Here is a 22,944-nt window from a genome sequence, read left to right on the forward strand (position 1 = left end):
CTTTAGTTAAGGAGTTATTGATACTTCAAGTGTAAAATGATGATATAAAACCTTGATAAAAATACACTTTTAAGTATCAATCAATGCATCATTACAATATCTGGATGCAGATACATTTTATTTTCACACTTCTTCCATGGACACCTAATATCACCTTCAATAAAAATTATGGGCATATATATTGCAAAATTAATAAAACCTTATACCTTATTACAATAATCCATCCTCCACAATTCTTGGGGTGAATCTTGATACATCCATGAATGATTATTAATGACTTTTATAGAACCTCTATAAAATTATGATCACAACATATATTAACTAACTATGTTAGGTAAATAAATTTGCAAAAATATTGGTTTACCTTGAGACTATCCAACAAGCTAATTACAACTTCTGATACATATTCATTATCAATTATTAACGTCCATACAAATTTATATATATAAATTTATAGAAATTACAATTGCGCAATAGCATTGATAAACATTAAAATGGGCCTGTTAAACAAGCTATTAATTATTTCACCACAACACATGTAATTCGGTAATTCAATAAAGTTTCAATAATTTACAAACAAATACAATTTTACCTAATATAAAACAAATCATAACAAGTACAAAATTATACATTCATATACTACAAGTTTGTTTGAGAAATAGCAATAAAACATGTACATACACTAACAAAATACATATGTTAAAAGAAAAAAATGACATTTAAATGTTAAAATTAAAAAAGATAGATTTACTTACAAAAAATGACAAAATCCATAATAAATCAGAATGCAGATGTTGTGATTACAAAACTTTAAGAAAATATGACTTGTGTTGAGAATAGTGATTAGTACTTAAAAGTGCATTTTTATCAAGGTTTTATATCATCATTTTGCACTCGAAGTATCAATAACTCCTTAACTAAAAAATGTTTTATAATAACGTATCTAATAATATAAGATACCTTTAATTTATAATAAATGTTGATTTTAAATACAGGCCTATCACATAAATGAAAGGATTGATTGATGAATTTAAGAACTGAAATTGAAAGGACAAAGAGATGGCCAAACTTAGAAAAAAGATGTCGGTACAATCCAAACCAGAATACTGTTTGGTAATTAGGTCATATCTAGAGATGTAGATCTTAGGTCTAATTTATATGGATGGAAAGGTAAGACATAGGTCTACAACTTTCATATGGAACCCAAGATCTAAAAAGACCATTTTCAAGTCCAAATTGTAGCAACAACAAAGAAGTTCGAATTTGTCTTCCAGTTCGAGCACTGTTCAGTGTTTGGCCCATATCTCGAGTTCTAGAAGTCCAAATGAGCTGACGTTTTTACATAAGAAAGCTGAGATAATTTCCTACAACTTTCATGTTTTCAAGTGGCTCCAATTTTGACGTTATCAATAACGTTTTGGGCAGACAAGAAAAGATAAGGATTGTCACCAAGTCAAGAGTTGGTCACCCACTCATTAGTTAGTCATGAAATCAATAGTTCCCAATTTTAGCCTATAAAAGGAGACATTTGCCATGCATTTAGGCATCTTGGTCTCCAAATCAAGATCATGCTTTTGCTTTCTCTCTTTGTATTATTTGTAATGTTTATGCTTTGCTTTCATTAATATCAAGTTTATGTCTTTCATTTCCTTTCATTTACTGTGTTAACTTTTATCTTATTTATGTTCTTATTTTGTTTATTTATTTTTCTTTCTTTTATTATGTTTAGCTAAGTTTATTATGTCAAGGTGAAAATGTTACACTAATGGTGTAAGAATAAGTATAGTGTAAACTTAATATGGACTTTAATGTTTGATACTAACATGTTTTGTAATTGTTATCTTGTTCAATCTTTAATACTTTGCTTGTTAAATGACTAATCTTGATTTATATTGTATAACACTTGGTACAACAAATGCTTGGCACTTTTATAGTTCATACTGTATGGTATAACCGACACCTAAGCTATGATAGGAATTTAATTTTTTGTTAACATAAATTATAATCATGTTAACAATCTATAATCAAATTGAAACCTCCTTTGTGTGTGGTTTCCACTTGAATAATAAGAGTTTATACTATACTTGTTTGACATACCATTAGTGAAACCTCTAACCTTGACATTTGTCATTATCATTTTAGTGGATCCTCTAACCTTGACATTTATTGTTATCATTGTTTAATTCTTACATTAATATTCCATCTCAAAGTTCTCTTCATCATCTTTTTCTTCTTCTTCTCCTTCTTTTTCTTTACTACTACTACTACTAGTACTATTATTATTATTATTATTATTATTATTATTATTGCTACTAATACTACTACTACTACTACTACTCAATTTGAACACTGACACAAATCATTATATGTGTTGTGTTGCATCTCCTCAGTTTATACTATACTTGTTGTTGTTTATAATTGTTGTTTATAAGTTATACAATTAACCTCCATGTGGTTCGACGCCAGTCTTGTCGGGTTATTTATTACTTCGACACTCTTGCACTTAGGAGAAGACATTAATCTTTTAGTCATGTCAAGTTTTTGGCACCATTGCCAGGGAGGTAAGTTTTGTACAAATTATAGTATTTATTTTATTTTCTCTTTTCACTTTTCTTGTATATAATTTTGTTTCTTTTCTCTTGTTTCTTCTTCTTTTGTTTTCTTCTTCATTTTATTATATTCCTACACGTGCATGAGAGCGTGGTCACGTACATGAAGTGATAGACTTTGTAGGGTATCCTCATCATTTTCAGAAAATATAGCCGAAGAAGATAATCAATCACTTCATAATGAGAATAATGAGAATAACTATGTTAGAACACTTAGAAACCACATGAATCCCATAAGAACAAGTGCACCATCATGCATAGTTTTTTCTCCTGATGCATCTCATTTTAATTTTAAGCCAGACATTATTCAACTTTTACCTTCCTTTCATGACTTAGATTTAGAAAATCTATACTTGCATTTAAGGGAATTTGAAGAGGTCTACAACACATATAATGATTCAAATTATAGCATGAACACCATCAAATTAAAGCTTTTTCCTTTTTCATTAAAAGATAAAGCTAAAACATGGCTATAAAATTTGAGATGAAATGCTTGGGATCCATTCGTGCTTGGGATGAAATGCAACAACAATTTTTAAAGAAGTTTTTTCCATCTCACAAAACAAACTCTTTCAAAAGACAAATCATCACTTTCACTCAAAAACCAGGAGAAACATTTTACCAATGTTGGGATAGGTATCAAGACTTGCTTAATACTTGCTCTCATTATGGTTTTGAAACATGGAGATTGGTTTCACATTTTTATGAAGGGTTAACACCTAGAGATAGGCAAATGGTTGAATTGATGTGCAATGGAACTTTTGAAGATAAAGACCCTAATGAAGCAATAGAGTACTTAGATTTGTTAGCTGAAAATGCTCAAAATTGGGACACCACAGGTACTTATGAGGCATCGAATAAAACTTAACCTCATACATCTAGTGGAGGTATGTACAACCTTAGGGAAGATTCTGACCTCCAAGCTAAGTTTGCATCTTTAGCTAGAAAAGTCGAGGAACTAGAATTGAAAAAGAGTGGTCAATTAAAATTTGTTGAAAATATTGCATGTCAAATATGTGAAACAAATAAACACTCAACTAGTAATTGTCCAACCTTGCCTTCTTTTAAGGAATGTCTCCATGAATAAGCCCATGCTTTAAACAGTTTCTAAAGGGCCAACCACATACTCCCAAACATACAACCCTGGTTGGAGAAATCACTCAAATTTTAGTTGGAAGAGTGATAATAACAATGTACAAACTTCACAACCACCATTTCAAGCACACCATAATTTTCAAAATTCTCATGGATATGCTCCACCTCTTAGATGAAATCTTAAGGAAACATTGCATGCATTCATTGAAAAGCAAGAGAGAATCAATACTCAACTTGCTCAAAACATGACAGATTTTAAAGATACTCTTGTAAAATTGACATCTGCTCTCAGTTTCCAAGAGAAAGGTAAGTTTCCATCTCAATCACAACAAAATCCCAAGGGGCAATATAATGCAAATACAAGTAGTTCCGGAAGCCAACACATAGATCAAGTCAAATCAGTCATTACTTTTCACAGTGGTAAGGTTATTGAAAAACCCACTGTTGAACCTTGTGAAAAAGAAGATGAGTCAATCTCTAAGGGTAAGGAAGGGGTTGAATCTGAAAATTGCAAAGAAACGACTGATTCCCCATCAGTACTTCCATTTCCTCATGCCATGACCAAATAAAGGAAAGTCAATCACAATTCTGAAATCTTTGAAACTTTCAAATAGGTAAGAATCAATATACCTTTGCTGGATGCTATTAAACAGGTTCCTTCCTATGCTAAATTTTTGAAAGATCTATGCACTATGAAGAGGAAATTGAATGTGAAAAAGAAAGTCTTTTTAGCCGAACAAGTAAGTGCCATTCTTCAGAATAATAATGCTTTGAAATATAAAGACCCTGATTGTCCTAGAATTTCTTGCTTTATTGAGAACATAAAATTGAAAGAGCCTTACTTGATCTTAGAGCCAGTGTGAATTTACTTTCATATTCAGTTTTTCAGAGTCTCAATTTAGGTGAGTTAAAACCAACTTCTATAACTTTTTTACTTGTCGATAGATCTATAAAAGTGCCTAGAGGAATAATTGAAGATGTTTTAGTACAAGTTGATAAATTTATTTATCTTGTGGATTTTATTGTCTTGGACACACAACCTGTTGAAGTATGTAAATCATTTCCTGTTATTTTAGGACGTCTGTTTCTTGCAACTTCTAATGCATTGATTAATTGTAGGAATGGACTAATGAAGCTATCATTTGGAAACATGGCATTGGAGATGAATATTTTCAACATTTGCAAGCAACCTGGAGATGATAATGATTTACAAGAAATGGACTTTACTGAAAAATTAATTCATGATCAATTTCAAACCACTTCCAATGAAATTGAGATTGATGAATCTGATGATTTGCAAATGGTTTATTTTCAGGAAGAATCAAAAGCAAGTAATTGGAGACCACAAATTGAGGAATTGCCACTACGATCAATTAAGTCCATACCTTCAAGTGTTCAACCACCCAAACCTGATTTGAAGCCATTGCCATTTAATCTCAAATACTCATTTTTAGGAGAAAATAAAACTTTTCTGGTAATAATCTCTTCCAAACTCTGAAAATGCTCAAAAATACATTAGGATGGACCATAGCTAACATAAAAGGAATTAGTCCTTTGATTTGTACACATAAAATTTATTTGGAGGAAAATGCTAAACCCTCTAGAGAAATGCAACGAAGGCTCAATCCTAATATGAAAGAAGTAGTGAAAAATAAAGTCATTAAGCTTCTAGATAATGAAATTATTTATCCTATTTCTGACAGTAAATGGGTAAGTCCTACCCAAGTTGTACCCAAGAAGTCTAGAGTCACTGTGATAACAAATGAGAACAACGAGTTAATTCCTACTAGGACTGTTACTGATTGGCGCATGTGCATTGACTATAGGAAACTTAATTCAATGACTATAAAAGATCATTTCGCTTTACCTTTCATGGATCAAATCCTACAAAGAGTTGTAGGTCATGAATTTTATTGTTTTCTAGATGGCTATTCAGGATACAACCAAATTGAAATTGCATTAGAAGATCAAGAGAAGACTACTTTCACATGTCCATTTGGTACTTTTACATATCGAAGGATGCCTTTTGGATTATGTAATGCATCAGCCACGTTTCAAAGATGCATGCTTAGTATATTAGTGATATGGTTGAACATTTTCTTGGGATTTTTATGGATGATTTTTCTATTTTTGGCGATTCATTTGATGATTGTTTGACTAGCTTAGAAAAGATTTTGAGCAGGTGTGAAGAGAAAAATCTTGTGCTGAATTGGGAAAAATGTCACTTTATGATAACAAATGACATTGTACTTGGTCACATTGTTTCATTAAAAGGAATTGAGGTTGACAAATCTAAAATCAAGTTAATTGCGAACTTGCCAACACCAAAATCTATTAAAGATGTTAGATCATTCCTAGGACATACTGGTTTTTATAGAAGGTTCATCAAAGATTTTAGTGTAATATCTAAGCCCTTAAGTAACCTTCTAACAAAGGATAATATTTTTGAATGGACTGAACATTGTGAAAAAGCCTTTGTTAAACTTAAAAACTTGCTTACTTATACTCCTGTCATTCAACCTCCTGATTGGTCATCACCTTTTGAAATAATGTGTGACGCTAGTGATTATGTCGTAAGTGCTGTTTTGGAACAAAGAAAAGATAAGAAACCTTATGTGATTTATTATGCAAGTAAAACTTTAAATAGTGCTCAAATGAATTATACCACCACTGAAAAAGAATTACTTGCAGTAGTATTTGCATGTGAAAAATTCAGATCTTATCTTGTTGGCTCACATGTTGTTTTTAGTGATCATGCAGCATTGAAATATCTTCTTTCTAAGAAAGATTCTAAGGCTAGATTGGTGCGGTGGATTTTGTTACTTCAAGAATTTGATATCACAATCAAAGATAAGAAAGGCAGCGAAAATGTTGTCGCAGATCACTTGTCAAGATTGACAACAGATTCAAAAACTGACATCACACCAATCGATGACTACTTTCCCGATGAATCTTTACTTTCCGTCTCTACAATGCCTTGGTTTGCTAATATTGTCAATTTTTTTATTTCAGGACAATTGCCAGCTCATTGGAGTACCCAAGATAAAAGAAAGTTCTTCAACGAAGTGAAGAACTTTTATTGGGATGACCCTTATTTATTTAAATATTGTCCTGATCAAATATTTCGAAGATGCATTCCTGACAATGAGGTAAGTAGTGTCATTAAATTTTGTCATTCTAAGGCATGTGGGGGCCATTTCTCATCAAGAAAGACAACTGCAAAAATCTTACAAAGTGGATTTTACTGGCCCACCATATTCAAAAACTCATATGTATTCTGAAAGTCTTGTTAAAATTGTCAAAAGTTTATGGAAAACCTTGTCACTTGCTTGTGGAACTTAAACATAAAGCTTATTTGGCTATTAAAGCTTTCAATTCAAATCTGGATGATGCTAGTCAACTGCGAAAATTACAAATAAATGAGCTTGAGGAAATAAGAAATGATGCATATGAAAATTCAAGAATTTATAAAGCAAGAATCAAAGAGTTTCATGACAAGAATATTCTGAAAAAAACATTTAATGTTGGTCAAAAAGTCTTGCTTTATAATTCTTGACTACATTTATTTCCTGGAAAACTACGATAAAGATGGAGCAGTCCTTTTATTGTGAAACATGTGTATCCATATGGGGCCCGTGATATCCCAAAAAATGACAATATTTTCAAGGTAAATGGACATCGTTTGAAATTTTACTTTGATAATTTTTCAGTTGAAAATGACTTTATTGAATTAGGTGATCCTGTATATAAAGATTGATTTTTTTCTTTCATATTATTTTTGTGTTTTTTTTTGGAGTGATTTTTGCTAGCTTCTCTCACCCCGGTCAAATAGCGGATAACGGTACTCCGTGACTTAAGTCGGTTCTTTCAGTTTCCCATAATAATTGATATCTGTGTATATATTTGTGCAATTTTTTGAATCTCTCTTTCAATTCTCATTTGACAATAGACACTAATCTTGAAAAATTAAAAAAGTATTTTCCCACTCTGCCTCAGAATGCGATTACAAAAATTTACCGTGCTAGATGTGTAAGATTGAGATTGTTAATGAATCATGGAATTCCTGAAGATATTCGCTGGTTGATTGAAGCAAAGGTCCGATTATCAGGTGAGTCCTCTAACTCCTTCATTTCACAAATGCCTGGAACAGGTAAAAACACTTTTGCAAAGAAACATCGTGCAAAACGACTGAAAGTCTGTCATCGATGTGCTAGATGGACTTGTAATGCACAATGTCGTTCTTTAGGAATGGTATCTATAAACCGTGAAGATAAAATACAATTCATTAAGGATGGCCTGAGTAAGGAGTCTTTAGATAATCTTCTATTGACTCTTGAGACGCATCCTAGTGGAGATGTGCATCGTGCAATTCATGATTTATGGCCACTATTTCATAAAGAACATGATCGACTTAGTCTTGGGAATCTGACTAAAAAAGACCCTGTTTGCCAGTTTAGTCTCGGGAATCTAACTAAAAAAGACCCTGTTTGCCAGTTTTTAAGAAAACTGGATGGGAAGCCTATCCCCGATCCATAGAGGGTGTTTAAGCCGTTCTTCGACGTAAAACTAAGGGAAGATGTGAGCCACAATCACAACTACCTGTACATACACATGCTTTTTCAAAAATAAATAAATAAATAAATAAACAGAGAGAGAGTGTGTGAGACTCCAACTGGCCTACACATAGGTGGTATGATTGCCCTTTTAATTTCTCATATATAAAATCCTCTCTTTTTTCCCTTCATTTCCACTCAACTCATACATTCATCAAATATAAAAATGTGTAGAAATGACAAGTTCCGCAAGTCACCAAATAAAAAGTATTTGTGTTTTCGGTGGATTTAGTCCTAGGAAAGAAAAGGAGTTTTTAGAATCAGCAAATCGTCTTTGTCAGGTGCTAGCTGAGATAAAGATTCATTTAGTGTATGGGGGAGGTAGTCTTAGGTTAATGGGAGGTGTGTCAATAGCTGTATTTTTAAGAGGAAGTCAAGTTTTGGGGGTCATCCCTGAAGCTTTAGCACAAGGGGATATCATTGGAAAAATAATTGAAGAGGAACTTCAGGTCTCCACAATGTTGGCTTGAATGAATGCAATGTTTAATCATGCTGATGCCTTCATTGCTTTACCAGGTGGTCTAGGCACATTGGAAGAGATCTTTCATATTTCCTCTTGGGCCCAACTGCACATTCACCATAAACCCAAAAGTCTGTTAAATGTTAATGGTTATTATGATAAGTTGTTGTCTTTTCTTGATCATGCTATGGAACAAGAATTTCTAACATCTTCTACATGACAAATCATAATCTCTGCTGCTACTGCTGAACAATTGATTGACCAACTACAATCTTTCATTCCTGTAATTGATCCCTCTATGAGTTGCATAAATTGGTCATCTAAGTAAAGCCGTAAAAAGCTTAAATTAGATTTGAGCCTTCATTTGTGAATCTTTATGTTTTTTGGTTTTATTATTGTGTTTTGTTATTTCTTATATTTGTTTTAGTGTGTTTGAGGTTTGTCAGTGTTCGTTATTTCAGGTGATATCTTCTATACTCTATCTTTCTACCTTAGAACATTGAGGACAATGTCTCATTTTGGTTAGGGGGAGAGGGTAGTAGCTAAAAAAAAAAAACTAAATGTGTTTTCTATTTCATAAAGCATGTGCAAAATTGTTGTTACTATGATGGTAGAGTAAAGGAGATCTTTTTATGACTTTTGAGACACATCTTAGTAACCATTCTTAATAAGGTCTATCATAATACTTCTTGAAATATTCAGGTTTACAAACTCTCGCATTACTATCACTTAATTCTACTCATATACTCATTTAACATGTATTCTTAAACCTTAATTTACACACACACACTTTAACATATGATTGTGGGTTGCATAATGGATTATTACATTATTTATGTTCTTTTGTTAAAGATAACAACTAATGGAAAGAGATAATATATAATTTAAAAAAAACAAAAAAAAAGAGCAAAAAAAAATGATGATAATAAAAATATAGATAAGTTTGGTTTCGTAGCCTCCCTAACCTAAGCAATTAAGCTCGAAGAGGTGCTTTAACACCTAATACCCTAAAGTCAACTAACTTGGGAGCTATTGGCCCAACGCTTGTTACATGGGTTGAGGAGAAAAGCTTAAGGGAATCAAACATTGCACTATCTACATATCAGTATCTGCGACCCGAGTTACTAAGCTCGTAGGGGTGTCTTAACACCTAATGCCCTAAGACCAACTGGTCTGGGAGTCATTAGCTGAAAGCTCGTTACATGGGTTAAAGATGCATGATGTTTTTAAAGTATATGTATATAGAGTTAAAAAAAAAAAAAGAAAAAAAAAAGACAAAAATAGTAATCCCAACCCAAGGAAGTTAACCTTAAACATTAGAACAAAAATTTTGTTTTCTTCCAAGAAAAGCCCCATAATTATGTGTTGATACATTGAGCACAAAAGAAAGGTTTATTAATATCTTGTTAAGAGGTATTGAGCAGATATATAAATTTAATGAGAGTTTGTTTATCTGGATAGACTAATGGAAGTTAAATGATGAATACCTTGCTTTGTGAAATTTGCAAATTTGTTTTCTATTTTAACGCTTTGATTACTAGGGACTAGTAATAAGCTGGTTGGGGGGTGTGATTAGTACTTAAAAGTGCATTTTTATCATGGTTTTATATCATCATTTTGCACTTGAAGTATCAATAACTCCTTAACTAAAATATGTTTTATAATAATGTATCTAATAATATAAGATACCTATAATTTATGGTAAATGTCTATTTTTAATGCAGGCCTATCACATAAATGAAAGGATTGATTGATGACTTGAAGAACTTAAATTGCAAGGATAAAGAGATGGCCAAACTTAGAAAAGAGATGTCGGTGCAATCCAAACCGGAACACTGTTCGGTAATTGGGTCATATCTGGAGCTACAGATCTCAGATTTAGGTCCAATTTATATGGATGGAAAGGTAAGACATAGGCCTACAACTTTCATATGGAGCCCAAGATCTAAAAAGGCCATTATCAAGTCCAAATTGTAGCAACAACAAAGAAGCCCGAATCTGTCTTCCAGCCCGAGCACTATTCGGTATTTTGGCCATATCTGGAGTTCTAGAAGTCCAAATGAGCTGAAATTTTTACACAAGAAAGCTGAGACAATTGCCTACAACTTTCATGTTTACAACTGGCTCCAATTTTGACGTTATCAATGACGTTTTGGGCAGACAAGAGAAGATAAGGATTGTCACCAAGTCAAAAGTTGGTCACCCACTTATCAATTAGTCATCAAATCAATAGTTCCCATTTTTGGCCTATAAAAGGAGGCATTTGCCATGCATTTAGGCATCTTGATTTCCAGATCAAGATCATGCTCTTCCTTTCTCTCTTTGTATTTTTTATGCTTTGTTTTCATTAATATTAAGTTTATGCCTTTCATTTCCTTTCCTTTACTTAGTTAACTTTTATGTTCTTATTTTGTTTATCTATTTTGCTTTCTTTCATTATGTCTAGCTAAGTTAATTATGTCAAGGTGAAAAGGTTACACTAATGGTGTAAGAATAAGTATAATGTAAACTTAATATGGACTTTAATGTTTGATACTAACATGTTTTATATTTGCTATCTTGTTCACTCTTTAATACTTTGCTTGTTAAATGACTAATCTTGATTTATGTTGTATAACACTTGGTACAACAAATGCTTGGCACTTTCATAGCCCATAATGTATGGTATAACCGACACCTGAGCTATGAAAGGAACTTGATTTGTTGTTAACATAAGTTATAATCATGAATGCTTGACGAGATTTACAAGTATTAGCATTAATTGAATAAGATGACTAATGTAATCATGTTAACAATATATAATCTGATTGGAACCTCCTTTGTGTGTGGTTTCCAATTCAATAATAAGAGTTTATACTATACTTGTTTGATATACCATTAGTGGAACCTCTAACCTTGACATTTGTTATTATCATTGTTTAATCGTTACATTAATATTCCATCTCAAAGTTCTCATCATCTTCTTCTTCTTCTCTTTCTTTATTATTATTATTATTACTACTACTACTACTACTACTACTACTACTACTACTACTACTACTACTACTACTACTACTACTACTACTACTGGAATACTTATGTCGGTGATTCCATCGGCAATTCTGATGGTGAATTGGTCACATCACTATATGGACATCTCAGTTTGAATCTGTTAGTGATTTCATTGGTAAAATCTCCTGCAAAAAGTTCCATGTGAGTGAATCGCTTTTTTTTTTTTTTTAATTTTGAATATTTAATTTGTAATTTTATCGGTATATTTTGATTGTACTATTTTATTAATATATACTGATTGAATTACAAACAGAATAGTATTCGTCAATAACTATCATCGTAAATTATCGACATAATTATTTTGCCGGTAATTTTGTTAGTTTAAATGAATTTCTGGTACTGTGAATTTTGTGTTTATAAATTCTTTAATTCTTAATCCAGATAGTTTAGATAGGATGAGCATGATATTTTAGATAGGACGGGCTTCACGCACCTAAGGAATTGTGCATCGCCCTCCATGTAAAATTCTCAATCTTATCAAGAACTTGTAAGGATCAAATCTACTTTTAATTAAGATTATCTGCATTTAGAAAATAAATTTATTTTTTCAAATTTTTTTCTTAATTTTAAAAATAATTTAAAATAAATATAAAGAAAAATTCAAAATTCAAAAATAAAAATCCACCATGAATAAAAAAGAAATTGTAAAGAAACATTAACAAAACTAGCATAAATAAAGAATAAAGAATAAATTTTTATGATTTTTGTAAATTTTAAATCAATAGAAATTTAACATGTTTCTTTCCATATCTTTAAAAGACAATAGTATAGGAATTTAAGGACTTTTATATACATAGATCCAATTGTATAAATTGAAACCGCGTATGCATGTATATGGTAATAAAAAATCCATACAATAAGACTCTTTCTCGCCATTGAACGTTGAAAAATGACATACTGACTCGAGTCGTCATGCCTTCTTCTGTGGAGGAAAACATACAAGATTTTCTTATCTACACGAAAATGTAATTAACTATGCATGACGAGAAGAAAAATAAAACATATCGGAGAGAGCAGGCAATTACTTGAAAGTATTTCTTAACCATTCCCAAATTCATATATTTTAATTTAATATCACACAAGATAAGTAGGGTACATTCTTATTAGGATTTGAACCCAAGATTTTCTAGTGAAAATCTAAAATCATACTCCACAACGCTACATGTGCTTTATGAACCCCGAAACTATGCACAGCGTTCTTCCAATAAGATGACTTAGGTTGTCATCTTTGCTTTCGATTCTTTCTTGTAATTGCTTTGTAATTTATAGCCTATATGTTAATTTTAGGCGATTAATTAATTACCGTAGAGAGCATGTATACCATCAATATCATCCTGGGCGAGATCCCTTTTCTTAGTTCCAGCTGCAATCGCTGGATACATAACGGCACTGGAATCATCACTGTGAGCAAGACCAAGTAGATGTCCTATTTCATGAACAGCCACGGATTCCAAGTCAAATTGGTCCATTGCGGGGTTAGCACTCCAGTTCTCGTCCGCATCGAAATGGAAACGGCCATCTTCTGGACTAAAAGCATGGGCTAGTGTTCTCCCAGGTCCATCAAAAGGATAACCATCCCGATGATCACCGCTGTAGAATGTAATAACAATATTTGCTGATGCAGCATCAGAGGCCTCCTGGAAAGTTAATTGAGAAACATCTGACCACTTTTTGAAAGCATCTGAGCAGACAGACCTCAAGGTGTCCATATCAACAACTTGGACGCCATCCGAGCCAAATGTGTAGGTCAGATGATACTTGGAAGGTGGCCATTTTGGCATCCCATCGAAGAACTTATAATGCATCACCATGTGGAACTTGGTGTGTTTTGATTTAGTGTTGTTGGGTGTGATATCAGGCATTCCACATCGTGGAATCATCATTTGTTTTATGGTACTATCGTCGAGGATACCAGTAACATTCAGATGAAAATAGTTCTGGTATGTTTTGAGTGCAGACTCCAAGAGATCATCAAAATCGCTGGTCATGAGATTGACATCACTTGGATAGTATCCAAACCTTTTGAGGTATTGTTTGAGCTCAACAAGTCCTTCCACAGTTTGGCCCTTCGAACTCCCTCCAGCTTTTGAAGGGAGCTAAAAGAATACTGCTGATGCTCGGATTTCAAAATCCTCGCCAGACCTATGAAGGACTGGATAGAAAAGAAGGCGATGAAAGCTAACAAAAGACACGAAAGTTTAGGAGCCATATTGATGTTGTTTCAGAGAATGGCTTTCGTCGTGGGTTGTGGCTGTGCAGTACAATTGTATGGCTATTTATAGACCCGATTCCAGGCTTTGGGGGTTCCATAGCATACGTCATGTTATTCATTTATAACGTCAGATTCACAGGTCAGGAAGCAATACATTTATACACAAGATTATTGATGGAGCTCTATATTTTGACTAATTATTTAATTTTAGAAAAATAGAATTGAAAAGAAAAGAAAAAGCTTATATAAGAGAGCTTTTGCCGACTATATTTATATTCACATTCTATCAGTAAATATTTTACTGAGCTCACAGATAAAAATAATTTATTGAAAAAATATTCATTGGTAATTTTTGATATATTAAGGAGTCCATCATTAATAAATTTATTGATGGCTTTACAAACAGAAAATGTAAGCCAAAAAAATAAAATTACTTACTTTATTTCATTGGTGATTCTCTTGATAAAATTTAACATATCACCAATAGTTGAACCATATATAATTTTATTAGTAAAATTACATATCCCAATAAAATGTTATCAGTAATTCTATCAGCGAGTTAATAGTTATAGTGATATTTACCACTATTTTTTCCCGACTCTTTATAATATACCAATGGACTTATTCCGTTGGTGAGTTAACAGTAACAATGACATTTCCTGTAATTATTTTTCAAGTCTCTAGAATATACTGATGGACTTGTTCCGTCATTAGTACCGTCTTTAATTATTTTAAAAAATATTTTTTAAAAAAAATATAATGAACAAAAGTAGACAAATAATTAAAATAATATAAAAATCAATTAAATGAACAAAAGTAGATAAATAATTAAAATAATATAAAAATCAATTATTTTAATATAAAAATACATATTTTTATTACAAATTTAAACATTTATACATTCAAATACAATAAAACTAAAATAGAGGCGACACTAGAGGAGTAAGAGGAGGTTGGTCATTGCTGAGATCATGAGACCAATTAGTGGGGTATATGTACAACCCATCTAGGATCTCATCTTAATTACCACTCGACGGGGTTCTTTATAATCTACGGTAAGTCATTCATATTTTTTATTGAGATGAATCATCCAACATCACCTCAAACTCTCAAGTTTGAGTGCTCGGGACTGATTATGAGCATTCAATGGTCGAAACACTATTGACCCTCCGCAAGTTTTTGGATGTAGTGTTAAAAAGTCTATACACTCGATTTCTATTGGGTCTACCAGACGATCCTGCCTCCAACCACAAATTCAGATCTATATTTAGGTGGGTCAAATGATCGTTCTCATATCTCTTCTTCAATCGGTTGTTATATGTTTCTTACAAAGAAAAAATAAATTCATCAAATTCAAGTAAATAATAACTTAAGAAAAGAAAACAAATTATTTAAAAATCAACATAACACAAAGTGTTGAACTTGGCTATCCATGAACTGCTACTTCTCTTTTTTGCGGTCATCACTCCATATGTATGTTTCCATAAAAAACTCCGTTGGGCTTAGCTCATGTCTAAGAATCGTAACCTGCAAGATAAAAAAGTTGTCAGTTAAATATATTTATAGAAAAACAAATAAAAAAATAGATGTAATTAAAAATAATCTTGTCATTCGCTTCACCTGCAAAACAAACAAAATGAAACCGCCGGCATGCATTGTAATGAAATGGTGACCGTTATGTGAAACACATTGACATCAACATGCATTGTAATGAAATGGTGACCGTTATGTGAAACACATTGACATCATATACTAAATGTATTCTACTTATACAGTCTCCAAGATTTTGAGTGCATATAGCAAAACTTCATGGTCAATTTCAATTTTGTATTAAAAAGTTATTCTTAGTCTCTCTTTCTTATTCTTTTTAATTTGTAATTATCATTTATTTTCTAACCTTATTATTCAAGGAATTTTGGCACTCTATGATTCATTAGAAAAAGGCATGCTCACTACTTTTTTCTGCCTAACTGGATTACTAATTACTAACTACTTTTTTAGTTCCTTTAATTTTTGGAATTATTGTTTGGGTTTAAAAATTTATTTTGTTTATTTTTTAATTTAAAGGTTTGAATGAAAAAGGGAACGATCGTTAACAAATAACAAAAATAATAATAATAAAATTATTAGTTAGCCATATTTGAGTAACAAAAAAAGATCGATTTTAATGTCAATATGTTTTATTTAATGATAGAAGTTCGATGATGGTAACTTTTTCTTCTTTAAACATGTTTGGAAAAGTAGATTAGGGTCCTTTTAGATTTTTTTAATTAGGTTGATTTTTATTTTTATTTTAGTGATTTTGGGTTTGGTTAGTAGTTTATGTAGGTTCTTATGGTATATTTAGTATTTTTTCAAATAAAAATTATTTGAAAATTAGAATTTTAGGATCCAAAAACTTGGATGTTGTTTTGACTTCGCTGAAGGTGATCATTTACAATAGATGAGAAATCACCTAATTAAAAAGAAGGAAAAGAAAAAAGATAAACGATGCGTCATCCTCTTCTAAAAAAAACACCGAGCATAGGTATGGGATTTTTAATTAAGGCGAGCCTGTTTGAGAGTGTTTTAACGGTTGCTTTTTAAAATGCTTTTCACTCGAAAATATATTAAAATAATATTTTTTTATTTAAAAAAAATATTTTTGACATCAGCACATCAAAATAATATAAAAACACTAAAAAAATATTAATTTGAAACAAGAAAAAAAATAAAATAAAATTCAATTTTTTTCAAAAACACTTTTAAAATATAAAAATAAACAGGGCTAACTCACTTACATGACCCTTTTTGAAGGGCCACACGAGCTTGGCTACACAACCCACATATATTTGACATGTTTATGTTTTTATTTTTTATTTTTTAATATAATTAATTTACAATATGATAAAAAATATCAATGCATTAAAATTTTAAACTAATTAAAAATATATTTTAGATATTATTTTATAAAATATCATTTAATTTTTATTTTTTGATAAAAATATAACAGTTTTTTTATAATATTACCAAGTTTTTTTACAACTCATCACTATTTATTTTAATATTATCTTTTATTTATAGCATATATTTTATTGTAGATTAAATATAATTATTTCAGAAAAAAATATTATTAAATCTAGTTGGATCTATGATCTAAATTGCTAGTTTATTGGGTTAGCTCAAAGGGTTGATTGAAAATGTTGCTATTATGATATTTCAAAAAACTTATTTTATATATATAAAAATTGGAGTTATTTATCAAAATTTTGCTTGAAAATAGAAAATATATGGACAATAGTTGCACATTTGTTTTTTACATTTGAAAAATATTGAGGTTCGACTTAGAGTGAAGTGCAGGCCTATTACTAGTCAAAACTATTATGAAAAGGAGACCTCACGATATCCTGCCTAGCTTAAGAATAAGCAGGGAAGAGATGACAAAACACCACAACTAGGAAGTCGGACAGCGATCTGCTATAATTGAACCACTTGAAAAATCAAACAGGTATATTTTGCAACTTGGTTCAAGAAAAGATATGATTTTGCTAAGTAGTTTATCTAATAAAAACATATATAACTTTTAATTTGCTTATTGAATCAAGCTCAAATATTTTTAAGAAATTTTAAACATTTAATTTTGTAATAAATTAGCTTGCTATAATAAAATAGCCTTAGAAAATAATTTTTCTTAGCTTTAGTAATTATATATATATATATTAATTTTCAGCCTTTTTAGCTTTAGTAATTATATATATATATATATATTAATTTTCAGCCTTTAAGTTTTTCTATTTAATTATGCTTAATATTTTTTTTATTCTATTCATGAATTTTAATTTCTAATACTGATAGTTTAGATAAGACAAACATGATATTTTAAATTGTGCATTGCTCTCCATATAAAATTCCTAATCTCATCAAGAAATTGTGATGGCCCAATCTACTTCTAAATAAGATTATCTGCATTTTAAAAATAATTTTTTTAGCTCCATTGAATGTTTTTGAGAAATGGACATTGAGTAGTCATGCCGTGGAGGCAATTGTAATTGTTTGTTACATTGCTATCATTATATAAAAAATAAATAAACACCAAATTTTTTATTTCTATTATTAGCAAGGAAATTGAAATATTCAAACTTGTCGTGAATGTTAAGTCTGTACTTGATTTTAAATTTTGATAGCCTCAACTATAACAATATATATATTACGTTACATCATATTAAATGTATTGTGAAAATTAAGCTGTTTTTATTGCTGAAATGTAGTCATGGATTGCTATAGAAACTTGGAATGTTGTTAGAAAGAGAAATGACAGAAAAATATTTTAGTCAATAATATTCTAGCCATAAAAAATTAATTTTGATATCAATTAAATCTCTAGTCTTTAATTACAATGAAAAAATAAATTGAAATCTAAAAACTTTATTAAAATTGATTTAATTTTGAGTTTTAAAATTAATCAAAGATATTTTAATGTTAAAAATATGATTACTAGGATTTGTAAAATACATTTTAGATATTCTATATAAAAACAGATTTAGATTTAGGTTTTGAATATATATAAATTATCTAAACCCTTATTCTTTAGCTACCAAAACTGGCTAGAGTTATTTGCACTAAAAGACATGATGCAAGCAACATGTAATTCATTTATTTTCGTAAGAAAAATCATGTGAATGAGATATTATTTGTACAAACATGCTTGGCGTTTTTTTTTCTCTCGAAGGCTATAGGTGTTTATGCTTGGCATTATAACCAAGCACATGTGTCTAGGTTAGATTTCACTAGCTTTGCCTTTCATTTCTTCTTGTTTTTTTGTTTTTTTTTACAATTTTAAATATTCTAAAATATAATATTTTTAAATAAAATAATTACAACATTATTTTAAAAATTATATGATAATAATATTTCTATCAAATGAGATTATTAATTTTAATGGTAATGCTATGAATACTTATACATAAAATAGTATACATAAACAATTTTTCATCAATTTTCATATATATCAATGAAAGAATTGGAGCGTTATGTCATGAGTTGGATAATTTTTTAAAAAATATATAAAACAATATTAACTACTTGAAGAATGTTTTGAGTGTGTTGTTAAACTTGATTTAATGGGTCAATCTTGAAATTTTGTAACCTAACTTTTTGTCTAACTCGAGTTTCAAACTAAATCGAGCGAAAGCTAGCTCGTTTCAAATTGATTCATTTCATGAAACAAAATACAATCTTGATTACTAGTAAAAACATGATTTAACTTTTAACGAAACTTCAAGATAATAAAACATCCTAGAAACATTGTTTAACCAATCAGGAAATAACGTGTTGTCTATTCATCTATAAAATCAAGCCACTATGATGGCAGAAAAAATAAGGTCCTTTGCTTTTATATCCAAAAACTTATATTTGGCCCAACACACTAATGAAACACTATACAGACATTGTTTAACCAATCAATGGCTATGAAAAACACATAAAAACAATCCTAGCACTTGAAATCAAAAATCTTTTTGAGCTCTTATATGATTTTTTAAGAGTTTTTAAGGTAAAAAAACATATTCTTAACTCTTCTCATCATATGAAACCATTTAACATAAAAAACAATCATTTTGTTTATCTAATTCCTTACCAATGGACATTTTCTCTCTTTAAGTTGGAATTTCACAACCTCCTCTCTCTCCATGAACCAAAAAAATATTGAAAATGATATAAAAGAAGTTCGATACTAAAATTAAATTTTATAGAAAGAATATAGTATCCTAATAGCTAAAAAAGATGAGGGGCTCAAATGGATTTTTGATAGAAATTTTCAATCCACCTCCATGCTACTCATTTTTTTCACTTTAATTCTTTTTTTTTCAATTCAACCCTCCCTTACAAAAAACAACATGCAATTAGGCTCTAATTTGGTCTCAAAGGGGCTCAATGGTGCAAAAACAAAGTTCGTGGACCGAATTAAAAATTTTAAAAATTGCACTATTGTAATCCATAATAAAATGTGAGGGTGAACAATGTTTTTGTTACCAATAAAAACACCACACATTTTAGTTTTAAGTATTAGATATGTGATCCATGCTACGTCGCATATTGGGCCAAATGTTTTCCATTGCTAAAGAAGGATATTTAAGCTACAATAATCCAAGACAATCCAGGTTAAATTAACTAAAATATAGCCTAGAATATAAGATTACAAGAACTTTCAAAAAGAAAAATGCAAGGATATTATAAAGTTCAAGGTCTAATAACCTAATGTTATAGATGAAATAAAAAATAAATTTTTATAAAATACAATATTGAAGAAGAAAACTCGAATAAGCTCGGATTAACTTAATGACCCAACAACCTTCGATATGAAATCTGAATATAAAAAAGAATTTCAAGAAAGATAAACTAGGAAGTGGGATAGGGATCTGTTATAAGCACGGAAGAGATGAACCTCCACCTGGACAGAACACCACAACTAAGATGTTGGATAGGGATCTGTTATAAACACTCAAGAGATGAAGCTCCTACCTGCACAAAACACCACAACTAGAAAGTCAAGTAGGGATCTGTTATAATTGAACCACTTAAAAAATCAAACAGGTATCTTTTGAAACTTGATGAACAAATTTCGGTTCAAGAAAAGATATAATTTTGCTTAGTAGCTTATCTAATAAAAACATATATAACTTTTAATTTGCTTATTAAATCAAGCTCAAATATTTCTAAGAGATTTTAAACATTTAGTTTTTGTAATAGGTTAGCTCACTATAATCATATTATAATCATACGAGGTCAAGAAAACCTATAAAATAGCTTGAGAAATTATTTTTTTAACTTTAGTAATTATTTATATATATATATATTAATTTTCAGCCTTTAGGTTTTTATATTTATTTATGTTTAATATTTTTTTATTCTTTTCATGAATTTTATGTTTTTAGATTTTTTTATTTCTAATACAAATAGTTTAGATAAGACAAACATGATATTTTAAATTGTGCATTGCTCTCCATATAAAATTCCTAATCTTATCAAGAAATTGTGATGGCCCAATCTACTTCTAAATAAGATTATCTGCATTTTAAAAATAATTTTTTTTAGCTCCATTGAATGTTTTTGAGAAATGGACATTGAGTAGTCATGCCGTGGAGGCAATTGTAATTGTTTGTTACGTTGCTATCATTGTATAAAAAAAAGCTACCTAGAAAAACTTGCCATGATTAAAAAGTAATAACATAGGGATTTAATTATAAAACAAATATAATTAAAAATACAGAGTATTTTTCAAAAAAATAATGCATTATTTATATTATAACAAAACATGTTTTTTTTTAAAAAAAAACTTCAAAATATAGTGAATATATAAATAAAATAAAATACAGGCTAAACATGTTTTTTAAAAAATTACAGGAACGAAAACAAAACATTGAAAAAGCATTCATTGCATCACTAACAATTTTGCGACCAAATAGACAAAAGATAATGAATTATTTATATTACATTATATCAAAAATAAATAAACGTCAAATTTTTTATTTATCTGCTTAGTAAGGAAATTGAAATATTCAAACTTAGCGGGAATGTTAAGTCTGTGCTTGATTTTAAAGTTTGATAACCTCAAATATAACAAAAAATATATATTACGTTACATCATATTAAATGTACTGTGGAAATTAAGCTGTTTTTATTGATGAGAAGTGATATAATGCAGCCATCGATCGCTATAGAAACTTGGAATGTTGTTAGAAAGAGATACGAGAGAAAACTATTTTAGTAAATAATATTCTCGCCACAAAAAAATAATTTTGATATCAATGAATTTTTTAGCCTTTAATTATAATGAAAAAATAAATTAAAATCCAAAATTTTTATTAGAATTGGTTTAATTTTGAGTTTTTAAATTGATCAAAGATATTTTAAAATTAAAAATATAATTGCTAGGATTTGTAAAATATATTTTAGATATTTTATATAAAAATAAAGTGAGATATCATATGGCCAAACATGCTTGGCTTTTTTGTTTCTTTTCAAGGCTATAGGTGTTTAAACTAGATATTATAACCAAACCAAGTCATGTGTCTAGGCTCGATTTACTAGCTATGTCTTTTATTTATTTATTTTTTATAATTTTAAATATTCTAAAATAAACTCGGCAGGAACGAGGTTAAATTACAGGAAAGTTAATTGTATAAATTATAGATAACAATAATACAATAACAATAACAACAACAACAATAGTAATAATAATAGTAGTAGTAGTAGTAGTAGTAGTAGTAATAATAATAATAATAATAATAATAATAATAATAATAAAGAAAAAGAAGAAGTTGATGAGAACTTTGAGAAGGAAGATTGACATAAGGATTAAACAATGCTAACAACAAATGTCAAGGTTAGAGGATCCATTAATGGTATGTCAAACAAGTATAGTATAAACTCTTATTATTTAATTGTAATCACATACAAAGAAGATTCTAATCAGTTATAAATTGTTAACATGATTACATTGGTTATCTTATTCGATTAATACTAATACTTATAAATGTTGTCAGGCATTCATGATTATAACTTATATTAACAACAAATCAAGTTCCTTTCATAGTACATGTGTCAATGATACCATACAGTATGGACTATCAAAGTGCCAAGTATTTGTTGTACCAAGTGTTATATAAAATAAATCTAGATTAACCATTTAACAAGCAAAGTATTAAAAGTGAATAACCTAACAAATATAAAACACGTTAGTATCAAACATTAAGGTTCATGTTGAGTTTATATTATACTTATTCTTATACCATTAGTGTAACATTTTCACCTTGAAATAATAAACTTATCTGAATATAATGAAAGAAAAAAATATAAATAAATAAGATAAAAACATAAATAAGATAAAAGTTAACTAAGTAAAAGAAAGGAAATGAAAGGCATAAA

The 22,944-nt window shown here is 29.7% G+C and overlaps 1 pseudogene; it reads right to left on the minus strand.

Annotated features, from left to right (window-relative positions):
* Nucleotides 1-12,849: 12,849 nt before the first annotated feature.
* LOC105114958 (metalloendoproteinase 1-like) lies at nt 12,850-14,082 on the minus strand (annotated as a pseudogene).
* Nucleotides 14,083-22,944: the final 8,862 nt, after the last annotated feature.

Source organism: Populus euphratica, unplaced genomic scaffold (assembly GCF_000495115.2).
Source record: "Populus euphratica unplaced genomic scaffold, PopEup_1.0 scaffold606.1, whole genome shotgun sequence".
Classification (NCBI taxonomy): domain Eukaryota; kingdom Viridiplantae; phylum Streptophyta; class Magnoliopsida; order Malpighiales; family Salicaceae; genus Populus; species Populus euphratica.